The following is a 13,995-nucleotide window of genomic DNA, read 5'->3' as shown; positions in this document are numbered from 1 at the left end:
TCTCTACGTTTTCATCTCCCATTTCTTGAGGGGCATCAGTATCTGGTTCAATCACACCTTCATTGTCAATTTCTAGATCACTTTCCTCACTTGATGGTTCGTCTGTCTTTATGTTTTCCTCCGCCTTCTTACTATCTGTTTTTTCTTCCTTGATACTGTCTTCTGATTTAGTTTTATGAGTGGCAGGTGGTATTTTACCCCCCATGCTCTCCACCCACTCCCGCAGGAAGCACATTTCCTCGGTGTGCAGAACGCTCGGATCCTGCTTACACATTTTCACGAAGGCCCGAAGCTCGCTCACTTTGCGGGGGTCCATGGTCCAGAGGCGGTGAAAGGCGGCAGGCGCGGCTGAGGTTGCGGCCCGATTCCAAGCCCGGGTACTAGCTCAGCGTGATCGTGTGGAAGGGGCCAACTACACTTTTTTTATTGCTTTGGACTAGGTATCCATTTTTTTATGGCTGACCCCTTTTACTATGTTCTGGAATACCACCTCCTGCTTTATTTTTTATTTTTTAGAGCAGTTTTAGGTTTACACCAAAATTGAAAGCAAGGCACAGGGATTTATCATGTCCTCTGCCTCCACACATGCATAGCCTCTCCCTTTGTCACCATCATTTACCAGAATAGTACAATTTTTACCAAGGATGAACCTAAACTGATACATCACAATCATGCAAAGTCCATAGTTTACCTTTGGGTTTGCTCTTCGTGTACTGCATTCTGTGGGTTTGGATAAAAGTAAGATGGCATACATCTGTCATTGTACAGCGTGCTTTCATCATCCTAAAAATCCTCTATGATTTGCGTATCCTCCATTCCCATGCCTGGCAACCACGGATCGTATGTTTTTTCTTTTTGCTGTCTTTTTTTTCCCTCATTACATGTATTAGTTTCAGGTGTACAGCATAGTGACTTGACAATTACAAATATGAAATGCTTACCAAGGTAAGTGTGTTTATCTGTCACCATACAGTTACTACAGTGTTGCTATATTATTTGTGCTGTACTTTTCATCCCCATGGCTTGCTTATTCTATAACTGGAAGTTTACATCTTAATTAAATCCCTTCACCTATTTTGTCCATCACCCCTCCACTTCTCTGGCAACCACCAGCTTATACTCTTAAAGTCTATTTCTGGTTTTTTTTTTTTTTTTTTAAAGATTTAATTTATTTGCCAAAGAGAGAGTGCAGCAGGCAGAGGGAGAAGCAGGCTCCCCGATGAGCAAGGAGCCTGATGTGGAACTCGATCCCAGGACCCTGGGATCATGACCTGAGCCGAAGGCAGATGCTTAACTGACTGAGCCACCCAGGCATCCCTGTTTTTGTTTTTTAGATTCCACATATAAGTGAAATCATGGTATTTGTCTTTCTCTGTCTGACTTATTTCACTTAGTATAATACCCTCCAAGTTCATCCACCATGTGAATGGCAAGATTTCATTTTTTTTTTTTTTTATTGTATAAACACCATCCATTCACCTATTTTTGGAGACTTGGGCTGCTTCCATAACTTGGCTACTGTAAATAATGCAGTAAACATAGGGGTGCATATAGCTTTTCACATTAGTGTTTTTATTTTCTCTGGGTAAGTACCCAGAAGTGGAATTACTGTATGGTATTTCTGTTTTTAGTTTTTTGAGGAACCTTCATACTGTTTTCCATAGTGGCTGCACCAACTTAAATTTCCACCAGCAGCGCACAAGGGTTCCCTTTTCTCAACCTCACCAGCATTTATTTTGATCCTTTTATTGTCTACATAGTTGTGCTTTTCCAGAATGTCATATAGTTGGAATCATACAGTATAAAGCCTTTGCAGATTGGCATAAGCATTTAAGTTTCCACCATATCTTTTCCTGGCTTGATAGCTCATTTCTTTTTAGTGCTGAATAACATTCTATTGGATGGATGTACCACAGTTTTATCCATCACCTGCTGAAGGACATCTTGGTTGCTTCCAGGTTTTGACAGTTAATGAGTAAAGCTCCTATAAACATCCATGTGCAGGTCTTTGTGTGGACACAAATTTTCAACTTCTTTGGGTAAATGCCAAGGAGCACAATCTAATTGCTGAATTGTATAGTAAAGATATGTTCAGTTTTGTAAGAAACTGCCAAATCATCTTCCACATTGGTTATACCATTTTTTTCTTTTTCTTTTCCTTTTTTTTTAAGATTTTATTTATATGACAGAGAGCACAAGTAGGCAGAGCAGCAGGCAAAGGGAGAGGGAGAAGCAGTCTCCCTGCTTGCGACGTGGGGCTCGATCCCAGGACCCTGGGATCATGACCTGAGCAGAAGGCAGACGCTTAACCGACTGAGCCACCCAGTCGCCCCGGCTATACCACTTTTCATTCCCACTGACAATGGGTGAGAGTTTCCATTGCTCCACTTCCTTGCCTGTATTTGGTGGTGTCAGTGTTCCAAATTTTGGCCATTCTATTAGGTACACAGTGGTATCTCATATTAATTTGCACTTCCCTGATTACATACAATGTGGAACATCTTTTCATATGCTTACATCTTACTTGGTAAGGTGTGTGTTGAGGTCTTTGGTCCGTTTTTAAATTGGGTTGCTTGTTGAGCTTTAAGAGTTCTTTGTATATTTTTGATATACACAGTCCTGTATCAAATGTGGGTTTTGCAACTATTTTCTTCCAGTTTGTGGCTTATCTTCTGATTTTTTTTTTAAGATTTTATTTATTCATTTGAGACACAGATAGAGCATGAGCAGGGGGAGAGGCAGAGAGGAAGAAGCAGGCTCCCCACTTAGGAGCCCAATGTGGGGCTCGATCCCAGGACCCTGGGATCATGACCTGACCAGAAAGCAGACGCTTAACCATCTGGAGCCACCCAGGTGCCCCAATCTTCTGATTTTCTTGATACTGTTTTTCACAGTGACTCTTACCTTTTTAGTAGTCTCTTGATTATTCCTTTTGGTGTTTCTTCAGCTTCTTTTCCCATTTCTCATTATTTTAATGATTCCTCTTTTCCCTCAGGTTAAAACATGAATGATTGGAAGTGACATTGGGGGTAGGAGTAATGAATGTTTTACTTCTCTATTTGGCTTAGAAGACCTTTCATAATCTGACCCCTGCTTGTCTTCCCAGCGTTATTTATTACCAGTCCCCTGTGGTCCTCAGCTCAAGCTTTTTTCTGCCTGTATCTCCATATCTCCTCTCCTTACCTTTTTGTTTTGGTAACTTCCGCTTCCTCACTTAACCAAATTTTAGTTTAGAGGTTATTTCCTGTTATAAACCCCTGAGTCTTCATCATGACCTTCATATTCATATGTGCTTTCATTGCTCCAGCTACTTAACCTTTAATGTTGCCTGTCTGTTTGTGCTGGAGTACAACCTCCTTGAAGGCAGGAGTATGTCTTGTTCGTTGCATCTCTCAAACCTAGCATGCTGCAGCATGGTACTTAAAGAGAGGTACTTCATAACTGCTGAATCTGACTAACTTGCCAGGAGTGGGTTAATTGGTTTCACAGACACAGACTAGAGGTCCAGATAGGCACATGCCTTTATTTGAACATTGTGCAATTTAAATCTGACAGTCGTGCTGTTCTTTTAAGCAGGATCTTTAGAAGGCACTTACTGATTGGCTAAATTATAGCCGTTTTTAAAAAATATGTGACAGAGACACAGCAAGAGAGGGAATACAAGCAGGGGGTCTGGGAGAGGGAGAAGCAGGCTTCCCGCTGAGCAGGGAGCCTGATGGGACACTTGATCCTGGGACCCTGGGACCATGACCTGAGCCAAAGGCAGACGCTTAACAACTGAGCCACCCGGGCACCCATACATTATAACCATTTTTTTTAAAGATTTTATTTATTTGAGAGAGAATGAGAGACAGAGAGCATGAGAGGGAGGAGGGTCAGAGGGAGAAGCAGACTCCCCGCCGAGCAGGGAGCCTGATGTGGGACTCAATCCCGGGACTCCAGGATCATGACCTGAGCCGAAGGCAGTTGCTTAACCAACTGAGCCACCCAGGCACCCAAATTATAACCATTTTTAACAGCAAAGTTCTCTTGGATACAGCTATTCTGAAAAACGATCTGTGTTTTTGCAGGAAGATTAGAAGGTTATATATATATATATATTATATATATGTGTGTGTGTATTTAGAATTTTTGAGACGTAACTTTTCATGTGTGATGTCTGCCAGAACAAAAATTCCTGTTTCCTACATGGTGAAAAATGAGCTCTGGATAGAATACAGGTAGGCTAGGCTAGGGATTGCAAGCTAAAATACCTACAAGTGGGGCGCCTGGGTGGCTCAGTCAGTTAAGCGTCTGCCTTCAGCTCAGGTCATGATCCCAGGGGCCTGGGATGGAGTCTTGCATCGGGCTTCTTGCTCAGTGGGGAGACTGGTTCTCCCTCTGCCTGCTACTCCCCCTGCTTGTGCGCTTGCTCGCTCACTGTCTCTGACAAATACATAAAATCTTAAAAAACCTACAAGAACCAGATAGGTAATAGAAATGAGTCAATTGGAGAGTTCTAAAGGTTTATGCTGTGTGTAATGTTTAGGCAGGGTTGCCAGATTTCATTTTTCTAGGGAATTCAGAAACCTTTTCAAATTTGGCAAAAAAAAAAAAAAAGTTTTGTTTAAAAAAATTAGAATGAAACACACTTGCAAGCCAGTTCTCCTATGGGTTACCAGTATGGGACTTCTTGGCAAGAAGTTTATGTTTGTGAGAATTTAGCGGCTATCAATAGCAGGAAACTCAGACCCAGAGAGAAAGATTTGATAATGGAAAAGGGCCAGATGATCTGTCAGCATGATGGAGCATGATGTCAGAGGGTTGGGGACTGGTTCACTTGAGCCAATAATTGGCCACTGTGGTCCAGCTGCAGGTTGTAAGTGGGAATAAATACAGGTGTTTAGTGTTTAGCATCATTTCAGTTCCTAGGAGGATTTGGGGGACAGTGCAGTACACCAAGAGTATTGAGATCACACAAGCAAAACTTCAGAACAATCAGTGAACGTGTTTGGGTGGGAGAGAGCATATCTTGGAAATAGTCATAATAGGTAACTGAAGTTTATTACTTTGGTGTTTGAAAGATGTCATTCTACCTGTGGTTCACAGTGCCTTTGCACATGGCACTAAATGTTTGTTGTTTTGAGTAGGTTCACCTGTATGTCATCCTCAGAGAAAGCTCTGATAACAGGGTATTGACAAAGCATACGTCTGTCCTCTTTCTCAATCAGCAAATGGTGAGACAAAGTAACTCTAGAAGTTCAGAGTTACTAAGAGCACATAATCTTTTACCTGGCCCCTGGAAATTTGTACAAAGTTCCTACTGACTTTTTAAAAAAAATTTTTGTTTAATGTATTGCATATCACTTTTAAAAATCGAATGTGGATCAAATAAAAAGCAGTAGTTCCCTGCCCCACCCTCAGTCACAGTCCCTAGGAAGAATTATTTATTTTTTTTTTAAAGATTTTTTTTAATTTATTCATTCGAGACACAGAGATACAGAAAGAGAGAGAGAACATGAGCAGGGGGAGAAGCAGAGGGAGGGGGAGAAGCAGGCTCCCTGCTGAGCAGGGAGCCTGATGCGGGACTCGATCCCAGGACCCTGGGATCATGACCCGAGCCGAAGGCAGATGCTCAACCATCTGAGCCACCCAGGTGCCCCTAGGAAGAATTATTTTTAATGGTGTTTCTTTTGGCTTCACCTTAGTGTATTTGAATTAACACCCTTACATTGTTGACTTGTTAACGTCTACTGATTTCCACTGTCTTAGGTAAGGATTTAGCTCATTTGTTCCGTCTCTACCACAGCTTCCCTCTTTATGTAATTGGATCATGTTTTTTTTGTTTTGCTGTTATCTCTATAACTTACACCTATTATTCCTGGGCCGTCAGTTGAAGACAGTATCTCAATCCCTCACTTAGTAACTTAAAGATATCATCATCCTTTACTCTTCTTTTTCCACCTTTCACTTCGTACTTTGGACATTTATACTTTTTTGCAGTGTCAGGGTTGGGATATCTGCATTTTGTTCTGTAAACAAGGTGTTTGGCTATAGGTTGATTTTAAAATTGGAAATTGATGAAGATTTCTTATGATTGTAAATATTAAAAGGCCAAGAAATGTAATGTGATTGCATTTCTTTTCCAGTGAAGCCTTTAAAATATTTTTTATTTTATTTTTTATTTTTTTTTAAAGATTTTATTTATTGGGGTGCCTGGGTGGCTCAGTCGTTAGGCGTCTGCCTTCGGCTCGGGTCACAATCCCGGGGTCCTGGGATCGAGCCCCGCATCGGGCTCCCTGCTCAGCGGGAAGCCTGCTTCTCCCTCTCCCACTCCCCCTGCTTGTATTCCCTCTCTTGCTGTCTCTCTCTCTGTCAAATAAATAAATGACATCTTTAAAAACAAATTTAAAGGGCGCCTGGGTGGCTCAGTTGGTTGGGCGACTGCCTTCGTCTCGGGTCATGATCCTGGAGTCCCTGGATTGAGTCCCGCATCGGGCTCCCTGCTTGGCGGGGAGTCTGCTTCTCCCTCTGAGCCTCCCCCCTCTCATGTGCTCTCTCTCATTCTCTCTCTCTCAAATAAATAAATAAAATCTTAAAAAAAAAAACAAATTTAAAAAAGATTTGATTTATTTGACAGAGACGGTGACCGCGAGAACAGGAACACAAACGGGGAGTGGGAGAAGGAGAAGCAGGCTTCCCGCTGAGCAGGGAGCCCGATGCGGGGCTCGATCCCAGGACCCCGGGATTGTGACCCGAGCCGAAGGCAGACACCCAACGACTGAGCCATCCAGGCGCCCCCCAAAATTTTTATTTTTTATTTTAGAGTGCATGCACGCGTGTGGGAGGGAGGGCAGAGGGAGAGAATCTCAAGCAGACTCCCCGCTGAGTGCAGAGCCCAATACAGGGTTGGTTTCAAGACCCTGAGATCATGACCTGAGCCAAAATCAAGTGTCAGATGTTTAACCGACTAAGCCACCCAGGCGCCCCTCCAGTGAAGCTTTTTGTTTTCCCTGGAGTCAGTCCAGTCATTCTCTCTCTCTTCCTATTTTTACTATTATTTTTTATTAGTTTATTTTATTTTAGATCTTCATTTATTTATTTGACAGAGAGAGACACAGCGAGAGAGGGAACACAAGCAGGGGGACTGGGAGAGGGAGAAGCAGGCTTCCCACTGAGCAGGGAGCCTGATGCGGGGCTCGATCCCAGGACCCTGAGATCATGACCTGAGCCTAAGGCAGACGCTTAACGACTAAGCCACCCGGGCGCCCCCGCGAGTCAGGTGCTTAACTGACTGAGCCAGTCAGGTGCCCCATCTCTCTACCTACTTTTCTTACATCCTTTGGTTCTCACAGTTTTTCAAAGACAGCGTCAATCTATGGAATCTCTCTTTTTCCTTTTAATTTTTGTGCACTTTTTATAAGAAAAACCCATTATGTTGTGTTACAGAAATTTGTTTGCAAATTCCGGATGATTTCTGGGAGGTGTCTCTGTATTCAGAACTGAGAATTATGTTCTCTGCCTCCTCTCAAGTGAGATACTGTAAAACCATGTTAACCTTCTTGTTTGGCAGTTGAGAATACTGGGATTAGCCCACAACAGCAAGATTAAGTCAGGAAGAAGCAATTTACAATGCATATATATACAGAATATTTAAAGCTTTTAGTTGACAAGAAAAATATCCACTGGGGGCGCCTGGGTGGCTCAGTTGGTTAAGTAACTGCCTTCAGCTCAGGTCATGATCCTGGAGTCCTGGGATCGAGCCCCGCATTGGGCTCCCTGCTCAGCGGGGGGTCTGCTTCTCCCTCTGACTCTCCCCCTCTCATGCTCTCTCTCTCTCAAATAAATAAATAAATCTTTAAAAAAAAAAAAAAGAAAAATATCCACTGGAAAAATGAGCAAAAAGTATTGACTAGAATGAAAGTCTAGAATGGCCAATAAATATGAAAAGTTGACTCCTAGTAGTCAGGAAAATGCAAGTTAAAACGACAGTGAAATACTATTTCAAAAACCTATCAGTTTAGCAAAAATTTCATGATAATGTTGGCAAAGATATGAAACAAAATATACTGGCTGTTGTAACAGAAACCCAACTATAATAAGATTTAATAAAGTGGAAGTTTTTTTTTTTTAAAGATTTTATTTATTTATTTGAGAGAGAGAATGAGATAGAACATGAGAGTGGGGAGGGTCAGAGGGAGAAGCTGACTCCCCGCTGAGCAGGGAGCCCGATGTGGGACTCGATCCCAGGACTCCAGGATCATGACCTGAGCCGAACGCAGTCGCTTAACCAACTGAGCCACCCAGGCGCCCAATAAAGTGGAAGTTTTTCTCTCCTGTAATAGTCCAAGCATGGGGCTGATACAGTGTTTGTGACAGATTCTTTTTAATTTGTTGATTTGTCAACTTTAATAGGCACCTTTATTCTCTGGTTTAGGATAGCTACTCCAGCGACTGCAGTTATCGTAACTGCCTACCAACCAATAAGAAGGGGAGGGTCCATATCTTTTTAAGATATAATCTAGAAATGGTCCAATTACTTGTTGTCATGTACCATTGGCCAAAACTTAGGTACATGGCCACAGATAAGTTATAAGAAACAATGAGAAATGGTATGTATTCTAGTTGGCTACACACCCATCTAAAATTGGGAGGACCTGTTATTAAAGGAAGAGGAGGAAAATTAATATTTTGGACCTCTTAGGAGCTGGTGCCACATGCAGTAAACCAGTTCAATCACTTTGGAGAGCAATTTGGCAAAATTCAGTGAAGTTGGAGATGTATATATTCCTAGACCTTCTATACAAGGAGATGCACAAAACTTTATTATTTGCAATTGAAAGGATAAAATAACCAAAATGTTCATCAATAGAGAAATGGATAATTTAAGTATATATAGGAAATGCAGAAAAATACAGCAGTTAAAATGAACCAGGCATTATATGTATCGCTACGGATAAATATCAAATAACATTGTGCAATAAAGGGTTGAGTAAAGGTATGTACAATATTATGACATTTAAATGTTGGAAAACATGCAACATGATAGTATTTACACATACATATATGTGTAACAAAGGTATGAAGACTTGCATGGGAATGATAAATACCAAATTTAGGGTAGAAGTTACCTCTTGTGGGGTAGAGTGGATAAACAAAGTGCTTCAACTGTATCGTCATGTATTCTTGAAGGTGTATAGCAAATAACAGCATGATGCTAAAGATGGGTGGTGGGTATGTAGATACATTAAATATCTTCACAGTATTTTATTATTAAGAAAATACCACATGTTCCCATGAGCATAGAGTCCAGTGGAAGAAACAGACACCTCAGTGGCACTTTGAGTGTTCAGTCTAAGCTAATTTTACAGAGATGCAGAGAAATGAGCTGCTGGAATAGGTGAATTAGAACCTGTAACCCAAATTAGCAGCAAAGGCTTAGTTCTTTAAACTGTAACATTTTAGGCTACTGTTTCTTTAATAACTAAGGTGCACCTGGCTGGCTCAGTTTGTAGAGCATGCCACTCTTGATCTTGGGGTCCTTAATTTAAGCCCTACGTTGGGCGCAGAGCTTACTTTTAAAACATATAATAATAGGACTTTTTTTTCCTGACTTGTAAATGTAGGTATATATGTTTTTCACTTTTTAAAAAAAGATTATTTATTTGAGAGAAGTGAGAGAGAGCACACGAGAATGAGCAGAGGGAGAGATGGAGAAGCAGGCTCCTCGTTGAGCAGGATCATGACCTGAGCTTAAGGCAGATGCTTAACCGACTGAGCCACCCAGGCACCCCTGTTTCTCACTTTTTGGTCTTGTTTACCTGAAATTCTTTTTAGAAATGAAGATAGATGGGGTCCCATGGTAATATGACATTTTCCATCTCCTGGGAATTTGTCATGTAAATTTCTAAAATATTTAATCATCACAGAGACATAATAAATCCCCATTTTTATCTTAAAAGTTTTCCTTAAATTTTTGTGCATTAGAATTTTATCAAGAACTTCCTACCTTCCTGAAAATGAACTCTTACTTTGCCAATGTATTATACTTTACATCCCTGCAACTCTTTCACTAATAAGCTTTATGTGCAACCAAATGGCATCTAGTGATTTCCTTTCTTCTCTCCAACTCAATTAGTGCTGTACTTTCTACATGTTTTCTTGAAGTTAAGATCTGTAAAGAGAGGCACCTGGGTGGCTCAATCAGTTAAGCCTCTGCCTTCAGCTCAGGTCATGAGCCCAGGGTCCTGGGATAAAGTCCCGCATTGGGCTCCCTGCTCAGCATGGAGTCTGCTTCTCCCTCTGCCTGCCGCTCTCCCTGCTTGTGTGCTCGCTCTCTCAAATAAATCTTTAAAAAATTACAGTTAAAAAAAAGATTTCTTTTAAAGAGTACCAGGTACAATGTTTTAAATTTACATGAACCTAACCTAACCAATCTATTGGTTAGTAACCAATAGATTGCCTTAATTTTATTGCTGACAGAGTGCATCTACATGTGAAAGAAAAAAGGTGATGCATCTAACTTAAGAAATTACTTTGTATTGAAAATTGTGTTCCTATAAGTTTGTTTCAGTTTGCTCCTCTCCAGGATGTTTTTCTGTCTTGGACTCTCCAGGGCCGAGGTAGGTGCTCTCTTTGTATTCTCGTAGAATTTGAGATAATAATGGAATTTACCTCATAAGATTATTGGGAAGATTAAATGAGGTACTTCCTGTGAAGTGTTTAAAACAGTTTTTTTTTTTTTAAGATTTTATTTATTTATTTGAGAGAGAGAGTGAGAGAGAGAGAGAGCACAAGAGGGGGGAGCAGGAGAGGGAGAAGCAGACTCCCTGCTGAGCAGGGAGCCGATGCAGGACTTGATCCCGAGACTCCAGGATCATGACCTGAGCCGAAGGCAGTCGCTTAACCAACTGAGCCATCCAGGCGCCCTTTAAAACAGTTTCTAGCTTAATAAAAAATAGCTGTTTTTCTTAACAGTGCTTCAAATACGTATCACCTATCATCCATTGAGCAATATATATTAATTGAAGACCTACTATGCCAGATATAGGGAATACAATTGTGAGTAAAATATGGTTGGCTTTAAGTGAGAAGCCTAATGTAACTTTTAAAACTTTGTATCTTTAGAACTAACATATTATTTTAAAAAGAATTCATTGTTTCTAACCAAAATTCCTAATGGTACAATATTTATATTTGAAAAATAGATATGATCAACTCCAATGTGAGGTCCAATTTTTTCTTATTTTTCTTTCCTTTTTTTAACACAGTATCTGACACAAAAGAATATGTGAACGTGTTTATTATACTTTTGTTTTCTTTAAGTTGAAATATAATTGCTTTTACTTTTAGAGTTTTATTATACATCCACTTATATCTAAACAGTGTATTGTATGGTTTTGTCTCTAAGCTTCATAAGATTGGAATCATGGGATGATAAGTCATACTAAGATTCATCCGTGTTGTTTTGTGTAACTGCAGTGCATTCATTTCCACTGCTGTATAGTATTCCATTGTGTGATGTGCCAGAATTTATTTATCCATTTTCCTTTTGATGGACATTTGGGATTCCAGTCTTCTGCCTTTACAAACAGTGTTGCTGTAAGCATTATAACCTATGTCTCCTGGTGCACATATGAAAGAGTTTCTCTAGGAGTGAGTGGAATTGATGGGTAATAGGAAATGATAAGAGAATGCCAAATTGTTTACCAAAGTAGTTGGATCAGTTTATACCCCACCAGCAATGCATAAGGGTTTCAGATGATCAGTATCCTCTTCAACATTTAGCATTCTCACATTTTTGTTTATTTTATTTTTATTTTTAATTTTTTCCCTCCCTTCCCACTCTCTGGTTCTCACATTTAAAAATTTTTTTGCCAATTAAGTGTGCATAAAATATCTTCTGGTCTCATCTTTCACTTTTTCAACCAACTTACTCTCTTTGCTCTTCTTTTCTCAAACGAAAATAGCTTTTTTCTTTTCTGATTACAAAACTGACTTATGCATATTCATATTTCAATGAATATTATGTGCCAGGGTGTGCTTCAAGGTCCTAGGGGAGAAATACAGACAGCAGTGAAACAAAGCAGGCAAGCCTTTTCCCTCATGGAGCTTCCATGCTAGTGTGGGAGATTAGCAAGATAAAAAAAAAAATGATAATTTTGTATTTTGTTACTGATAAAGTGCTGTGAAGGCACTTCACAGGGTAATATGGTAATAAGACGGTAAAATAATAGTGGTTTGTGGGGATGGCATTGCTCTAGACTGGATGATCAAGGAAGGTCTTTCTGAGGAAATGAACTCATTATATGTGAGCTGTATCTAAGTAGTGAGAAGGAGACAGCCAAGCAGAGGAGTTAGCCATTTGAAGATAGGCTAGAGTGTTACAGACAGTGGGAGCAGTAAGCCCTAAGGTCATGAGGTGAAGAACAAACTCTGTCAAAACTTAAAGAAGAAAATGGAACTTACCATCAATCCAATCATCCGGACAGAGCATGTTAACATTTTGATGCATGTTCTTCCAGACATTTCTCTATGTATTGTGGTATTTCTCTCCAGCTTCTGATATATTAAGTATATTCTGGTATATTAGGCTCTCTGCTATTATTAGTGGTTACTTTTTTGTATCTTGAAATAATGTTCATATATATATATATCAATTCATCAAAAATGAAATTGATTCACTCTATTAAATGTGAAGAAATTATCATACTTTTATTTCTTCCCATTATCCTACCTAACCTCTTAGTTTTATGTGTGTGTGTGTGTGTTTACATTTTAGTTAATATTATTGTGGGCTTATTCATGAATTGTGGCATATTTAAATCGAGCTTTGTAGCCATAATTACTACACTTATTTAGCTTTAAAAGTTTAAATATTAACTCTTAGTCCTTTAATATCCAGAAATTCCTTGGGACACCTGGCTGGCTCAGTCGGTAGACCACATGACTCTTAATCTCAGGGTTGTGAGTTCAAGCCCCATGTTGGGCATGGAGCCCATTTAAAAAAAAAAGTTACATAACTTACATTTCCTTTTGTAGGCCAACTCTTCACTCCATTCTCTGCCCTGCAAGCTAAGCCAGGGAGCCAGGACATCGTGCCCCAGACAGGAGGGTTGACTAAGCATTTGCTTCCTTTCAATTTGCCACTCAGCCTTTTATTCCCAGATCACATCTTCTAGGTCACTGAAAGTTTGACTTTTTCCTGTTTCTGATTCTAAAATTTATGTGGAAATGCAAAGAACTTATAAGAGCCAAAAAAAAAAACCTTTGGAAAAAAGAATAAAGTTGAAGGAATTACCAAAAAAAAAAAATCACAAATTCCAAATAAAAAATGTGTTTTCTTTTTTCATTAGTTGGTTGGCTGGATGATATAATCAGGTACATTTTTGAGGAAGGTGTATATAGCTGGTATATTTTTTGACTTTGCATATTTGAGAACATTTTTTTGTTGGCCTTCAAACAATTAGGCTGGATAAAGATTTACCATCAATAATCTGTAAGTTTTGTACTTACTGGTGTCTAATGTTGCCAAGAAGGAGACCAAAGCTTCCCACCCCCTTTATAGATAAACTAATTTTTGTCTGTGTTTTTATATGATTTTTTAGAATGAAGTAAAATTGGTATATAACATTGTATAAGTCTAGGGTATATGACTCTTTTTTAAGATTTTTTAAAATCTTTTTTTTTTTTTTAAGAATTTATTTATTTGACAGACACAGCGAGAGAGGGAACACAAGCAGGGGGAGCAGCAGAGGGAGAGGGAGAAGCAGGCTTCCCACTGAGCTGGGAGCCCGATGAGGGGCTCAATCCCAGGACCCCGGGATCACGACCTGAGCCCAGGGCAGTCACTCAACAGTTGAGCCACCCAGGTGCCCCTAAGATTTTTTTTTTAAGATTGATTTATTTTAGAGCGTGCACAAGCGGGGGAAGGGGCAAAGAGAGAGGGAGAGAGAATCTCAAGCAGACTCTGCTCTGAGCACGGAGCCTGATGCAGGACTTGATCCCACAACCCTG

Source organism: Leptonychotes weddellii, chromosome 15 (genome assembly GCF_054177405.1).
Source record: "Leptonychotes weddellii isolate Sample4059 chromosome 15, ASM5417740v2, whole genome shotgun sequence".
In the NCBI taxonomy this organism is placed as follows: Eukaryota; Metazoa; Chordata; class Mammalia; order Carnivora; family Phocidae; genus Leptonychotes; species Leptonychotes weddellii.
Note: the sequence above shows the minus strand (reverse complement) of the source record.